This window comes from Triticum urartu, chromosome 4 (genome assembly GCF_003073215.2).
Source record: "Triticum urartu cultivar G1812 chromosome 4, Tu2.1, whole genome shotgun sequence".
In the NCBI taxonomy this organism is placed as follows: domain Eukaryota; kingdom Viridiplantae; phylum Streptophyta; class Magnoliopsida; order Poales; family Poaceae; genus Triticum; species Triticum urartu.
In genome coordinates, this window is record NC_053025.1 from 225,425,701 (window position 1) to 225,439,131 (window position 13,431).

Here is a 13,431-nt window from a genome sequence, read left to right on the forward strand (position 1 = left end):
CCGGCCATCCCACTGCCCCGGAGCCCCGCCGCCCCCCCCACCCACCCACCACCCCGGCACCAGCGTCGCCCCCTGCTCCGGTGAGTTTTTTTTTCTGTTTTTCTTTTTTTTGCTGTTTAATTCTTGTTTAATTGTTAGTGTTAGTGTTAGATTTAGTGTTAGAAAAGAAGAAAATTTAGTGTTAGTGTTAGAAAAAAGAATATGTAGAAGAAAAGAAGAAGTGGAAAAAAGATGAAAAAGAAGAAAAGAAAAGAGTAGAAAAAAGAGGAAAAAGAAGAAGAAGAAAAGAAGTAGAAGAAGTAGAAGAAGAAGAATAGAAGAAAAGAAAAGAAGTAAAAGAAGTAGAAAAAAGATGAAAAAAGAAGAAGAAGAAGAAGAAGAAGAAGAAGAAGAAGAAGAAGAAGAAGAAGAAGAAGAAAGGAAAGAAGAAGAAAGGAAAGAAGAAGAAGAAGAAGAAGAAGGGAAAGAAGAAGAAGGATAGAAGAAGAAGAAAAAAGGAAAGAAGAAGAAAAAAGAAGAAGAAGAGAAGGAAAGAAGAAGAAGGATAGAAGGAAACACCCCGACCACTGACCCCGACACCACGACCCCGACACCACACCCCGACACCTGACCCCGACACCCTGACCCCGACACCACACCCCGACACACAGACCACGACACCACACCCCGACCCCGACACGACACCCTAACCCCGAAACAGCACCCAGACACCGACATGACACCCCGACCCCCTAAACCTCCCGAAAAGGTGCTCTTTGGCCTTCCAGAGGCCGACGGGGTTATATATTTGTGAATTATTAGTTAGGTCATATATTTTTCGATTTTGTTATGAAAAACATCATATATAATTGTGTTGATCGGGTAGATTTAAATGTGTAGTTGTTTCATCGCTGCGAGGTTTGGTGTTCGACGACCGCGCCGTGCGTTTGACGAGCTCTGCCCCTTCGTTCGTGGGTGAGCACAAATGACATATCCTTCTCCCCCATTAATTATTTGCACAAATGACATGAAATTTGGTAGCTAGCTATATATGTGTCTTGAATCATCAGTATGCGTAACCAATATGTGTCTCCCATTCGAAAGCGTCATAGTTATAAATATGCATGCATTTGCATATTTATAACCTTGATTCTTTCGAATTGTCCAACGCTATCCACGGACAGCCCGAGTATGTGTAGATTGGGTTCGTTTTCCCATATGCTTTGCTCCGGATCCGACGCATAAATTTCGTCAGTGCCTCCCCTATTGTTCTCCGGGTACACATCCTCTCTGTTTATTGCAGAGACGTGTATCAGGAGAACAGCGGGGAGGTGCTGCCAAAATTTTGCGTCGGATCCGAAGCATAGCATATGGGAAAATGAACCCAATCTACACATACTCGGGTGGGATTAGGACCTATCATTACCTATTAGAGTGTAGGTTGCATGGACGTAATAAAATTGACAAAGTAGATCAAGTGATGAATATATACATGGTGAATTACATATATAATTGTGGTGTGTCCAGTAGCTCTGAAAGTCAAGATGAGTGACCGTGCTTGGATGTATATCGGTCACACTGGTCAGAACAAATGGAGCGCTGAATGGTTCACAAAAACCAAGGGGTTTGTGCAAGCCGCATTTGCAAATGGCCAGAGGAAAACTTGGTGCCCCTGTTTCCGATGCGGCAATTGGGAAAAGAGGACAGAGGCGGAAATGGGTAAACACCTCCAGAAGAATGGTTTTACGCCCGACTATACGGTGTGGACATTTCATGGTGAGACTGCCCAACGTGACCGAGCTGAGGTGGATCGTCGTCGCACCGACGAGCATGGTACCGGGATGGAAAACATGGTGCAAGGCTATGATGATGCTCGGGATTCGGACGAGGAGATGGAGGAATCTGCAAAGGCCTTCAATGAAATCTTGGAGTCTTCAAAACGTCCGCTCCATGAGCACACTGAGCTTTGTCAGTTGGATGCCATCTCACAAGTAATGGCTCTGAAGGCTCAGTTCAACTTGGGCAGAGAATGCTATGACGCAATTATGACAGTATTTGGACGCTTTGTACCCAAAGGCCATGTAATGCCTGCAAACCTGTACCAGTCGGACAAAATCCTCCGTGCACTGAAGATGCCCTATGAGAAGATACATTCCTGTGAGAAAGGATGTGCCTTATTTAGGCTTGACTATGCGGACTTGAACTATTGTCCCATTTGCAAGTCTTCCAGGTATATTGTGGTAGACAACGGTATGGGTGAGAAGACACAGACCAAAATCCCCGTTAGTGTTCTTAGGTATATGCCAATCGTACCAAGACTTCAACGTGTTTTCATGGTCGAAGAGACAGCCAGACAGATGACATGGCACAAAACAGGCAAAAGAACCGAACTAGATGCAGATGGGAATCTGATGATGGTACACACATCGGATGGTGTTGCGTGGAAAAAGTTTGATGAATTACATGCTGACAAAGCGGCAGATCCGAGGCATCCTCGAGTCGGCATCAGCACCGATGGGTTCAGTGTGTTTGGTATGACGGCAGCCCAATACAGTTGTTGGCCCGTATTTGTCTTTCCACTCAATCTCCCCCCCCCCCGGACAGATTATGCAAAGAAAGAACATTTTCCTGACGTTGATAATTCCAGGGCCCAACTATCCGGGGAAAAATATGAATGTGTACATGCAGCCGCTTAAGGACGAATTGCAAGAAGCCTGGGATAATGGGTTCACGACATACGACGCCTTTAGCAAACGGAACTTCATAATGCGTGTCTGGTACATGTACTCGACGCATGACTTGCCGGCGTATGCGCTATTCGTTGGCTGGTGTGTGCATGGAAGGTTCCCGTGCCCCACATGCAAGGGAGCTCTTGAGTTTCATTGGCTTCAGGCCGGTCGCAAGTTTTCTTGCTTCGACATGCATAGACAGTTCCTGGATCCTCGCCATAAGTTCAGGAAAGACAAGAAGAACTTCATCAGGGGTAGAGTTGTCAAAAACTCTGCACCACCTGCATTGACAGGCCAACAGACCCTGGATCAGTTAAATGCTCTCGAGCCAGATCCACAACGTCCAGGGTACTTCAAGGGGTATAATACTAAGCACGCGTGGACTCACAAAACATGCTTATGGGATCTGCCTTACTTCAAAGACCTCCTTTGCCCACACAACATCGACGTGATGCACACTGAGAAGAATATCGCCGAGGCACTTTTTGGTACATTGTTCGGCATAGATGGGAAGTCAAAGGATAATACTAAGGCTAGAGTCGATCTGGAGGCGCTATGTGATAGGCCGTTACAGAACATGACCGAACCAAAAGGAAAGCAGAACTGGATGAAGCCAAAGGCATGGTTCAATCTTGGAAGGCCAGCTATGAGGGAAATTCTCTTGTGGGTGCAACAGCAGTTGATGTTCCCCGATGGGTATGCAGCGAATCTAAAGAGTGGAGCGAATCTTGATAAACTGAAGATATTTGGTCTCAAGAGTCATGATTGGCACATATGGATTGAGCGGGTAATGCCGGTGATGTTGCGTGGCTTCATCCCTGAGGATGAATGGCTAGTACTGGCAGAACTCAGCTATTTCTTTCGTGTTCTTTGTGCGAAAGAACTATCGCCTGGCGTGCTAGAAGAAATGGAAGAGTTGGCGCCGGAGTTGATCTGCAAGTTAGAGAAGATCTTTCCACCGGGCTTCTTTAATCCAATGCAGCATTTGATTTTGCATCTCCCGACCGAGGCAAGATTGGGGGGGGGGGGCGTGCAAAATCGTTGGTGCTACCCAACTGAGAGGATGCAGAAGACGCTTCGAGAAAAATGTAAAAATAAACGTAGAATTGAAGCATCGATGGCTGAGGCATTCATCACAGAGGAGGCGGCAAACTTCGTAATAGCGCACTACGAAGCCAAAAATCGTCATTTGCATAATTCGAAGCCTCGGTACAATGCTGACGAGCATAAAAAGGGTGGATCCAACCTCAGCCTATTCAAAGGGAATCTCGCACCAGCTAGTGTTTCACATCCAGTATCTTTGGATAACGAAGAATGGCGGACCATTTCGTTGTATATCTTCAACAACCTGATAGAAGTGCGGCCGTACATCGAGTAAGTTCTCGGTACATTGTTTCGCAACTTCTATTTCCTTTGAACTACTCTTATTCCTGGATATGTCATACAGTCGATACGTCGCCATATTCTCGTATGGAGCGGAGATCCAAAAGGATTCCGTCGAAGAGTATGAGCTTCTCGCAAAGCAAGGAGGTGGCTATCCCGGTTTCATCTCTTGGTTCAAAAAAAGGTAATTTCTATTAGACAATTTCATTTCATTCGCTAATTTGTGCATAATGCAACAATCCTTTCATATTAAACTTGTAGGCTAATTCAGAGTCTATGGACGCCGAATTGAGACAAGTCGCTAATGGTTTTGACTATAAGGTCCGTTCATTTGACAAGTACGACATCAACGGGTATCGCTTTCGTACCTATGGCAAAGAGCTATCTATGGCCGACCGAAAGTCTACAAATTGTTGTGTATCTGCTATCGGCGAAGGAGGTACCGAGTATTATGGGAGAGTTGAAGCAATTTATGAACTTCTGTTCTATGGTGAAAACCCACCGAATGTTGTAGTCTTCAAATGTTATTGGTTTCAGCCGAAGGAGACTAGAAGGACTCATGAACATATAGGGCTAGTTGAAATCAACCAAAGCACTCATTTAGATGTTCCTGATGTCTATATTATGGCTCAACAGGCGACCCAAGTATTCTATCTATCGTGGGCCTGCCAAACTAATCCAAATCTGAAAGGTTGGGATGTCGTTTATGAAGTGCCGCCACGTGCTAGACTTTCTCCCCCAAAGGAAGAGGATTATGAACCTCACATTAACCCAGACACATATGAAGGAGAATTCTTCCAAGAGACACGTCTTTCCAAAAAGCGTTTCAAGAACCGCTATACTTCACCCCAAAACATTGAAGTAGACAGCGACAATGAATCCGATATCACCCCAGAGGAGGAACAAGAAGAGCCAGAACAAGAAGAGGTTACTGCTACGGATGACCTGTCAATGCTTGACCGATTACGTCAAGGTGGCCTTGCACATGTTGATGCCAATGAACCCTATGAGCCCATCATTGATTATAGTGATGATGATGATTATGCATTTATTGATGATACTGATCGAGATTATTAGTAGTGTCAGGTATTCAATTTTTTATGTTGTACTTGATGATGATACACTTAAGTGATATACATATTATTATTCATGTCGGTACTTTTTTTATGTTGTGCTAATTTCGTTTATTCTTTGTCATGGCAGGTGTTGAAAGATGGTGGGCGCTGGTCGGGAGCGCGCCGAGGCCCCTTCTTCGTCGGCGCATGGTGCGAGGTCTTCCATTCCACACGCACCTCTCCGCCGAGCGTTGCTGGACAGTATGGCGACACTGCCGTGCCCTTCTTCGTCGACCGCGGTGCCCAGCAGGGGACGAGGTAAGAAGAAGAGAGGAGGTGGAGCACGTGGTCGCGGGAGAGGAGGTAGGGTGACTCTTACGGCGCCTTCCTCGCCACCGCCCCCAGCTGTTTCACCCGAGCACGTGACTGCTAGGGTGGACTCGTCTGAGGAGGAGGCTGCACGGACTCCGGTCCACGAGCCTCCGGTCCACGAGTCTTCGGCCCACGAGCCTCGGGTCGACGGGCCTTCGGCCCACGAGACTTGGGCCCACGAGACCCCGGAGGAGCACACGTCTGGATGGGGTACCTGGTCGGGTCAGCCTGAGCATGGCGGGGAGCCGAGTGGCCATGCTGATGATGGCGGGGAGCCGACTGATGAGGAGGGGGAGGAGGGGGGCAACGTCTACCAGCGTGGTGCTACACGGCTCCCGTCCGTGCCGGTGACCCGCGAGCAGAGGTGGTTGATTTTCCCTGATGGGGAGAGGTACGTAAGTGCATTTAATATTTTTGTACCTTCTGCATTCACGTTTCTTCAAATAACTAATGCGTTGGCCTTGTCATGCTGCAGGGGTTGGGACCACCATCATAGTGTCCGCCGGCCCAACTCCGTCCTTGGAGTTCTTTGCCGGCAAAACTTCCCGGGGTTTGTTATGTTGCCTGGTGAGGGTCAGCTTCCAGAGCTTGGATTGAGCTGGGAGCACTACGTGGCTGCCCCGGCCCCGCCGGATGAGATTATCGACGGTGTCGTGTGCGACATGAGGGCAGACATGGTGATCAGAAAGTTCTGGGTAATTTCTCCTTTACACATTTAAAAATCTTCAACTAGCTAGTTATTAATTGTACTAATCAATATTGTCTCATTTGATTGCAGACATTCTACAGGTGTGAGGAGGGATACGAGGAGGACGCCGCACATGTTATCGAGAACGTCTGCAAGCGCCTACTCCAGAACTTACTGCACGAGGCTCGGGTGCAGGCTGTTCGAGACTACTACGCCTTGCGTGGTATCAAGAAGACCAAGCCGGCGTGCCGCGATAAGTTCCTGAGTAAGGAGCAGTAAATGAAGGTAATTCTTAAGGCCTTCTCTACTTAAGTTCCTTCATTTAGTAATTCTTAGCCATAGCGCTCAAGTTTCTATTTGCTAACTTAGGCGCCTCCGAGATGGTGTGCGGATCGGATGGATTGTTGGGAGGTGTTGGTCGATGAGTGGTGCTCAAAACAATGGCTAGCCCTCCACAACGAGGCCAAGGATAAACGTGCCCAAATGGAAGGTGTGCCACACCATCAAGGCAGCTCCAACTTATATCAGTTCGGGCGCAACTGGGTATGTGGTCTACTTCATGATTCATGCAATTCATTCATCATGCTAGCTTGAGCCCTTTAATTACTAATTTTCATTGTTTCTCTCTTTCAGGCACGCTACAATAAGGCGGATAAGGTGCCAGAGGTGTACGACCTGTATGCCATGGCCCACACTGCCTCTTTCAAGAAAGTCAAGGCTTTCTCTCAGTCTGACCTCGATGATGCAAACAACTTCACCAACATCTCCTCCCACAACAAGCTCGTGAGATATAGAGATGAGGGGAAGGCGAGGAAAGGGGAGGACTTTAACTCGAGCCAGGGTCCCATTGATCCAGAGCTGGTGATGATATCTGGTGGCGGGAGGTCCCATGGCTCCATAGCCATTGGAGATGGACTTATCCGTTGTCCTAGCACTCTCCCGGAGATCAAGGCGCGCCAGTCGAGCTCCGCTCCTGAGATAAGGCCTCGTGAACGGCCAGTGCAACTCGCCATCAAGGTTAGTGATACGTACTCAGTTATCTTTCTCCATTACATTGTGTACGCTTCCATCAATGATTACAAATGGTCACGTGAGTGGTGTTGCAGGCTGCTATACAGAGTGAGAGAGATAGAACGGAGAAACTTCTGGCGGAGGCGGCGGAGAGGCAGCGGGAGTTGGAGGAGAGGACGACAAAGATGATGGAGGAGGAGAGGGCACGGAATGACATGCAGGCAAGGGCCATGTACGAGCTCCTTGTGGTAAGTTTCTTCTGCAGATTAGCCAAAACATTCATGTAGTGTTTGTCTCATTACTAACTAGTATGACTGAGTCGTCAAAACCAAATGTGCAGTCTGTGTGCGAGAAGACAGGTCAGACCGCTCCGCCGATGCCAGTGATTGCTCCTGGGACCACGGTGAGTTTTATTTGAATGGACATTACTTGCTAGTCTTAACATTTGAGTGTCATCATGCTAACAAGACATTGGAAATGATCTTTGGTGCAGCGTAACTCCAGACAAGCATCGCACGATCCTTCTCCAGCTACCGACACGAGCCACCCCGCTCCTACACCTCCTGGATCTTGGTAAGTTTATCTAGTGTTCTGCTTAACACATGCATAAAGACCTAGACTTAGCTTTATTTCCTCCAATGCTTACCATAATGACCTAGACTTAGCTTCTTCTCCTCCAAAATGACTTAATAAGCTTACTGACCTCCAAAACCATCCATTTTACCAAAGTTAGCTCTAAAACGATCTGTACTTAGCTTACTTATGTCAAAAATTGCATAATTAGCTTTGTTTAGTTAGCTCATAAACGATCCATTTTAGCTCTAAAATGACTCGTTTTACCTTAGTTAGCTTATAAGTGGTCCAATTTATCCAAGTTAGCTCAAAAATGACCCATTTTACCTAGATTAGCTCCTAAATGATCCATTTTACCTACGTTAGCTTTAAAATGACCCATTTCACCTAGGTTAACTCCAAAATGACCCATCTTACCTAGGTTATCTCATAAACGATCCATTTCAACTAATTTAGCTCATAAACGATCCATTTCACCAAGTTAGCTAAAAACGATCCATTTCACCTAAATTAGCTCTTAAATGATCCATTTCACCTAAGTTAGCTCAAAAAGATCCATTTCAACTAAGTTAGCTCATAAATGATCCATTTCACTAAGTTAGCTCAAAAAAGATCCATTTCACCTTAGTTACTCATAAATGATCCATTTGACCTAATAGCTCATAAACGACCCATTTCAACTAAGTTAGCTCATAAATGATCCATTTCACCTTAGCTAGCTCATAAACGACCCATTTCAACTTAGTTAGCTCATATATGATCCATTTCACGTAAGTTAGCTCATAAATGACATACTCTTCTTGTTCTAGTCTTCTTCTTGTTCTACTCTTCTTGTTCTAGTCTTCTTCTTGTTCTACTCTTCTTCTTGTTCTACTCTTCTTGTTCTAACTTTCTTATTTTTCATTTTGCAGATTTCATTCACTTGACGAAAGCTTGCATAGATGGAGTGCTCCTTATCCCTTTCTCTGTTTCTTTTGTATCGTTGAACTATGCATGTATCGTTGGATGAAACTATTGTAATATATATGGTTGGATGCCTCTATGTTGAACTTGTTATGTATGATGGAACTATGCATGTAATATATATGGTTGGATGATGAAGTTATGTGTTGGATATCTTATATGTTTGCTCTGTAATGGCCTTTTGAAATATATCTATATATGTCATATATATTTGTGATGAAAATTGTTGGATTTAATAAAAAACAGATAAAAGAGCCAATATGCAGGCTCTTTGCCGTCTGCCACCGACGGCAACGGGCTCTTTGCCGTCTGCCGCGGACGGCAAAGAAGGCACGTGGCATCCAGCTGTGCTTCCTGGGAGCTGACCCATTTGGTCAGTTTGCCTACAGTGGCAGACGGCAAAGACTTTGCCATCAGTGGCAGACGGCAAAGAACCTGCACTTTGCCATCAGTGGCAGACGGCAAAGAACCTGCCATGTAGTGACGTGTAGATGACATCATACGGCGGACGGCAAAGACACTAGAAATTTTGCCGTCAGCGGCGGACGGCAAAGGCCTGCCGTTAGCCACTTAACGGACTGACAGCGCAATTATTGCCGTCCGCTCTCTTTGCCGTCCGCCGCAGACGGCAAAGGGCCTTTGCCGTCAGCCGCCAGGAAGCAGACGGCAAAGTAGCTGTTTACCGTAGCCTACTTTGCCGGAGCCTTTTGCCGTCCGCCGTTCATGCCTTTGCCGTCCGCCGTGGCAGACGCAAAATAGCTGATTCCTGTAGTGAAGGTAATTGTACCTTGCTCCCTTATTGGAAAGTAGTTCATCACAGAAATCTGTTCCTGTGACTACTACACCAATTAGTGAGGAAGCTAATGATGATGATCATGTAACTTTAGATCAAGTTACTACCGAATCTCGTAGGTAAACTAGAGTGAGATCCGCACCAGAGTGGTACGGTAATCCTATTCTGGAGGTCATGTTACTTGACCATGACGAACTTGCGAACTATGAGGAAGCGATGATGAGCCCAGATTCCGCGAAATGGTTTGAGGCCATGAAATCTGAGATATGATCCATGTATGAGAACAAAGTATGGACTTTGATGGATTTGCCCGATGATCGGCAAGCCATAGAAAATAAATGGATCTTCAAGAGGAAGACAGACGCTGATAGTAGTGTTACTATGTACAAAGCTAGAATTGTCGCAAAAGGTTTTCGACAAGTTCAAGGTGTTGACTACGATGAGATTTTCTCAGTCGTATCTATGCTTAAGTCTGTCCGAATCATGTTAGCAATTGCCGCATTTTATGAAATCTGGCAAATGGATAAACAAAACTGCAAAGTTGTATACGATGCAACTAGAAGGTTTTGTCGATCCTAAAGGTGTTAACTAAATATGCAAGCTCCAGCGATCCATCTATGGACTGGTGCAAGAATCTCGGAGTTGGAATATACGCTTTGATAAGTTGATCAAAGCATATAGTTTTATACAGACTTGCGGTGAAGCCTGTATTTACAAGAAAGTGAGTGGGAGCACTACATCATGTCTGATAAGTATATGTGTATGACATATTGTTGATCGGAAATAATGTAGAATTATTCTGCAAAGCATAAAGGAGTGTTTGAAAGGAGTTTTTCAAAGAAAGACCTCGGTAAAGCTGCTTACATATTGAGTATCAAGATCTATAGAGATAGATCAAGACGCTTGATAAGTTTTTCAATGAGTACATACCTTGACAAGATTTTGAAGTAGTTCAAAATGGAACAGTCAAAGAAAAAGTTTCTTGCCTGTGTTACAAGGTGTGAAGTTGAGTAAGACTCAAAGCCCGACCACGGCAGAAGATAGAAAGAGAATGAAAGTCATTCCCTATGCCTCAGTCATAGGTTCTATAAAGTATGCCATGCTGTGTACCAGATCTATTGTATACCATATACTGTGTTAAGAGAGGGAGTACAATAGTGATCTAAGAGTAGATCAATGGACAGCGGTCAAAATTATCCTTATTGGAATAAGGATATGTTTCTCGATTACGGAGGTGACAAAAGGTTCGTCGTAAAGGGTTACGTCGATGCAAGCTTTGACACTGATCCAGATGACTCTAAGTCTCAATCTAGATACATATTGAAAGTGGGAGCAATTAGCTAGAGTAGCTCCATGCAGAGCATTGTTGACATAGAAATTTGCAAAATACATGCGGATCTGAATGTGGCAGACCCGTTGACTAAACTTCTCTCACAAACAAAACATGATCACTTTTTGGGTCTTAATCACATAGCGATGTGAACTAGATTATTGAATCTAGTAAACCCTTTGGGTGTTAGTCACATGGAGATGTGAACCAATCACATAAAGATGTGAACTATTGATGTTAAATCACATGGCGATGTGATCTAGATTATTGACTCTAGTGCAAGTGGGAGACTGAAGGAAATATGCCCTAGAGGCAATAATAAAGTTATTATTTATTTCCTTATATCATGATAAATGTTTATTATTCATGCTAGAATTGTATTAACCGGAAACATAATACATGTGTGAATACATAGACAAACAGAGTGTCACTAGTATGCCTCTACTTGACTAGCTCGTTAATCAAAGATGGTTATGTTTCCTAACCATGGACAAAGAGTTGCTATTTGATTAATGGGATCACATCATTAGTTGAATGATCTAATTGACATGACCCATTCCATTAGCTTAGCACCCGATCGTTTAGTATGTTGCTATTGCTTTCTTCATGACTTATACATGTTCCTATAACTATGAGATTATGCAACTCCCGTTTGCCGGAGGAACACTTTGTGTGCTACCAAACGTCACAACGTAACTGGGTGATTATAAAGCAGCTCTACAGGTGTCTCCAAAGGTACATGTTGGGTTGGCGTATTTCGAGATTAGGATTTGTCACTCCGATTGTCAGAGAGGTATCTCTGGGCCCTCTCGGTAATGCATATCACTTAAGCCTTGCAAGCATTGCAACTAATGAGTTAGTTGCGGGATGATGTATTAAAGAACGAGTAAAGAGACTTGCCGGTAATGAGATTGAACTAGGTATTGGTATACCGACGATCGAATCTCGGGCAAGTAACATACCGATGACAAAGGGAACAACGTATGTTGTTATGCGGTCTGACCGATAAAGATCTTCGTAGAATATGTAGGAGCCAATATGGGAATCCAGGTCCCGCTATTGGTTATTGACCGGAGACATGTCTCGGTCATGTCTACATTGTTCTCGAACCCGTAGGATCCGCACGCTTAAGGTTACGATGACAGTTATATTATGAGTTTTTGCATTTTGATGTACCGAAGTTTGTTGGGAGTCCCGGATGTGATCACGGACATGACGAGGAGTCTCGAAATGGTCGAGACATAAAGATTGATATATTGGAGGCCTATGTTTGTATATCGGAAGTGTTCCGGGTGAAATCAGGATTTTACCGGAGTACCGGGAGGTTACCGGAACCCCCCGGGAGCTATATAGGCCATAGTGGGCCTTAGTGGAAAAGAGAAGAGGCAGCCCAACATGGGTCGTGCGCCCCTCCCCTCCCTTGGTCCGAATAGGACAAAGAGAGGGGGCCGGCCTCTCTCTCTCTTTCCCCCCCTCCGCGAATCCTATTCCAACTAGGATTGGGGGGGGGGAATCCTACTCCCAGAGGGAGTAGGACTCTCCTGGCGCGCCTCTCCTAGGCCGGCCGCACCCCCCCTTTAGTCCTTTATATACGGAGGTAGGGGCACCCCAGAGAAACACAAGTTGATCTTCGTGATCGTTCCTTAGCCGCGTGCGGTGCCCCCCTCCACCATATTCCACCTCGGTCATATTTTAGCGGTGCTTAGGCGAAGTCCTGCGACGGTAGAACATCAAGATCGTCACCACGCCTTCGTGCTGACGGAACTCCTCCCCGACGCTTTGCTGGATCAGAGCCCGGGGATCGTCATCGAGCTGAACGTGTGCCAAGAACTCGGAGGTGCCGGAGTAACGGTGCTTGGATCGGTCGGATCGGGAAGATGTACGACTACTTCCTCTACGTTGCGTCAACGCTTCCGCTTCGGTCTACGAGGGTACGTAGACAACACTCTCCCCTCTCGTTGCTATGCATGATGAGGACATCAATACCATTGTTACACCCACAGCCCCTACTGTTACATATACTGGACCAATTACTAGAGCTCGCGCACGCCAATTAAATTACCAGGTACTTTCGTTTCTTGGTAATGATTCTAATGTTCATGAGATTATGATGCTGCCTAAATTGGATACATTTGTTTTGCTTACAAATGAAGGTCCTAGCTTGGAGAAGGATGAACATTGGAGCAAGAACACGAATGGAGTTGATGGCATGCGCAAGGGGATCAAGAGCGGAGTTACAAGTGATGATTTCAGGACTTTGAAGCCGCCATAAGGAGTGCATGAAGCCTTGGACGAAATATACAAGATGCCACTTCATAATATTCGTCCATAGGCTATTATAGGTGCTGCGTCACCTTATTAATGGGCCAGGCCCATGTAATTTCGAAATACTTAAGTATAGGCTATTTTTAGAGTCCGTATGTGTGGGGAAACAAGAGTTAGGGTTGGTTTCGGACCCCACCCTCAAGGGCCACGAAATTCCCCTCTCTTCCTCCATATATACAGCCCTTAGGGCGTCGTTTAGACTTGGGTTTTGTTTAGATTAAAAGTTCGCC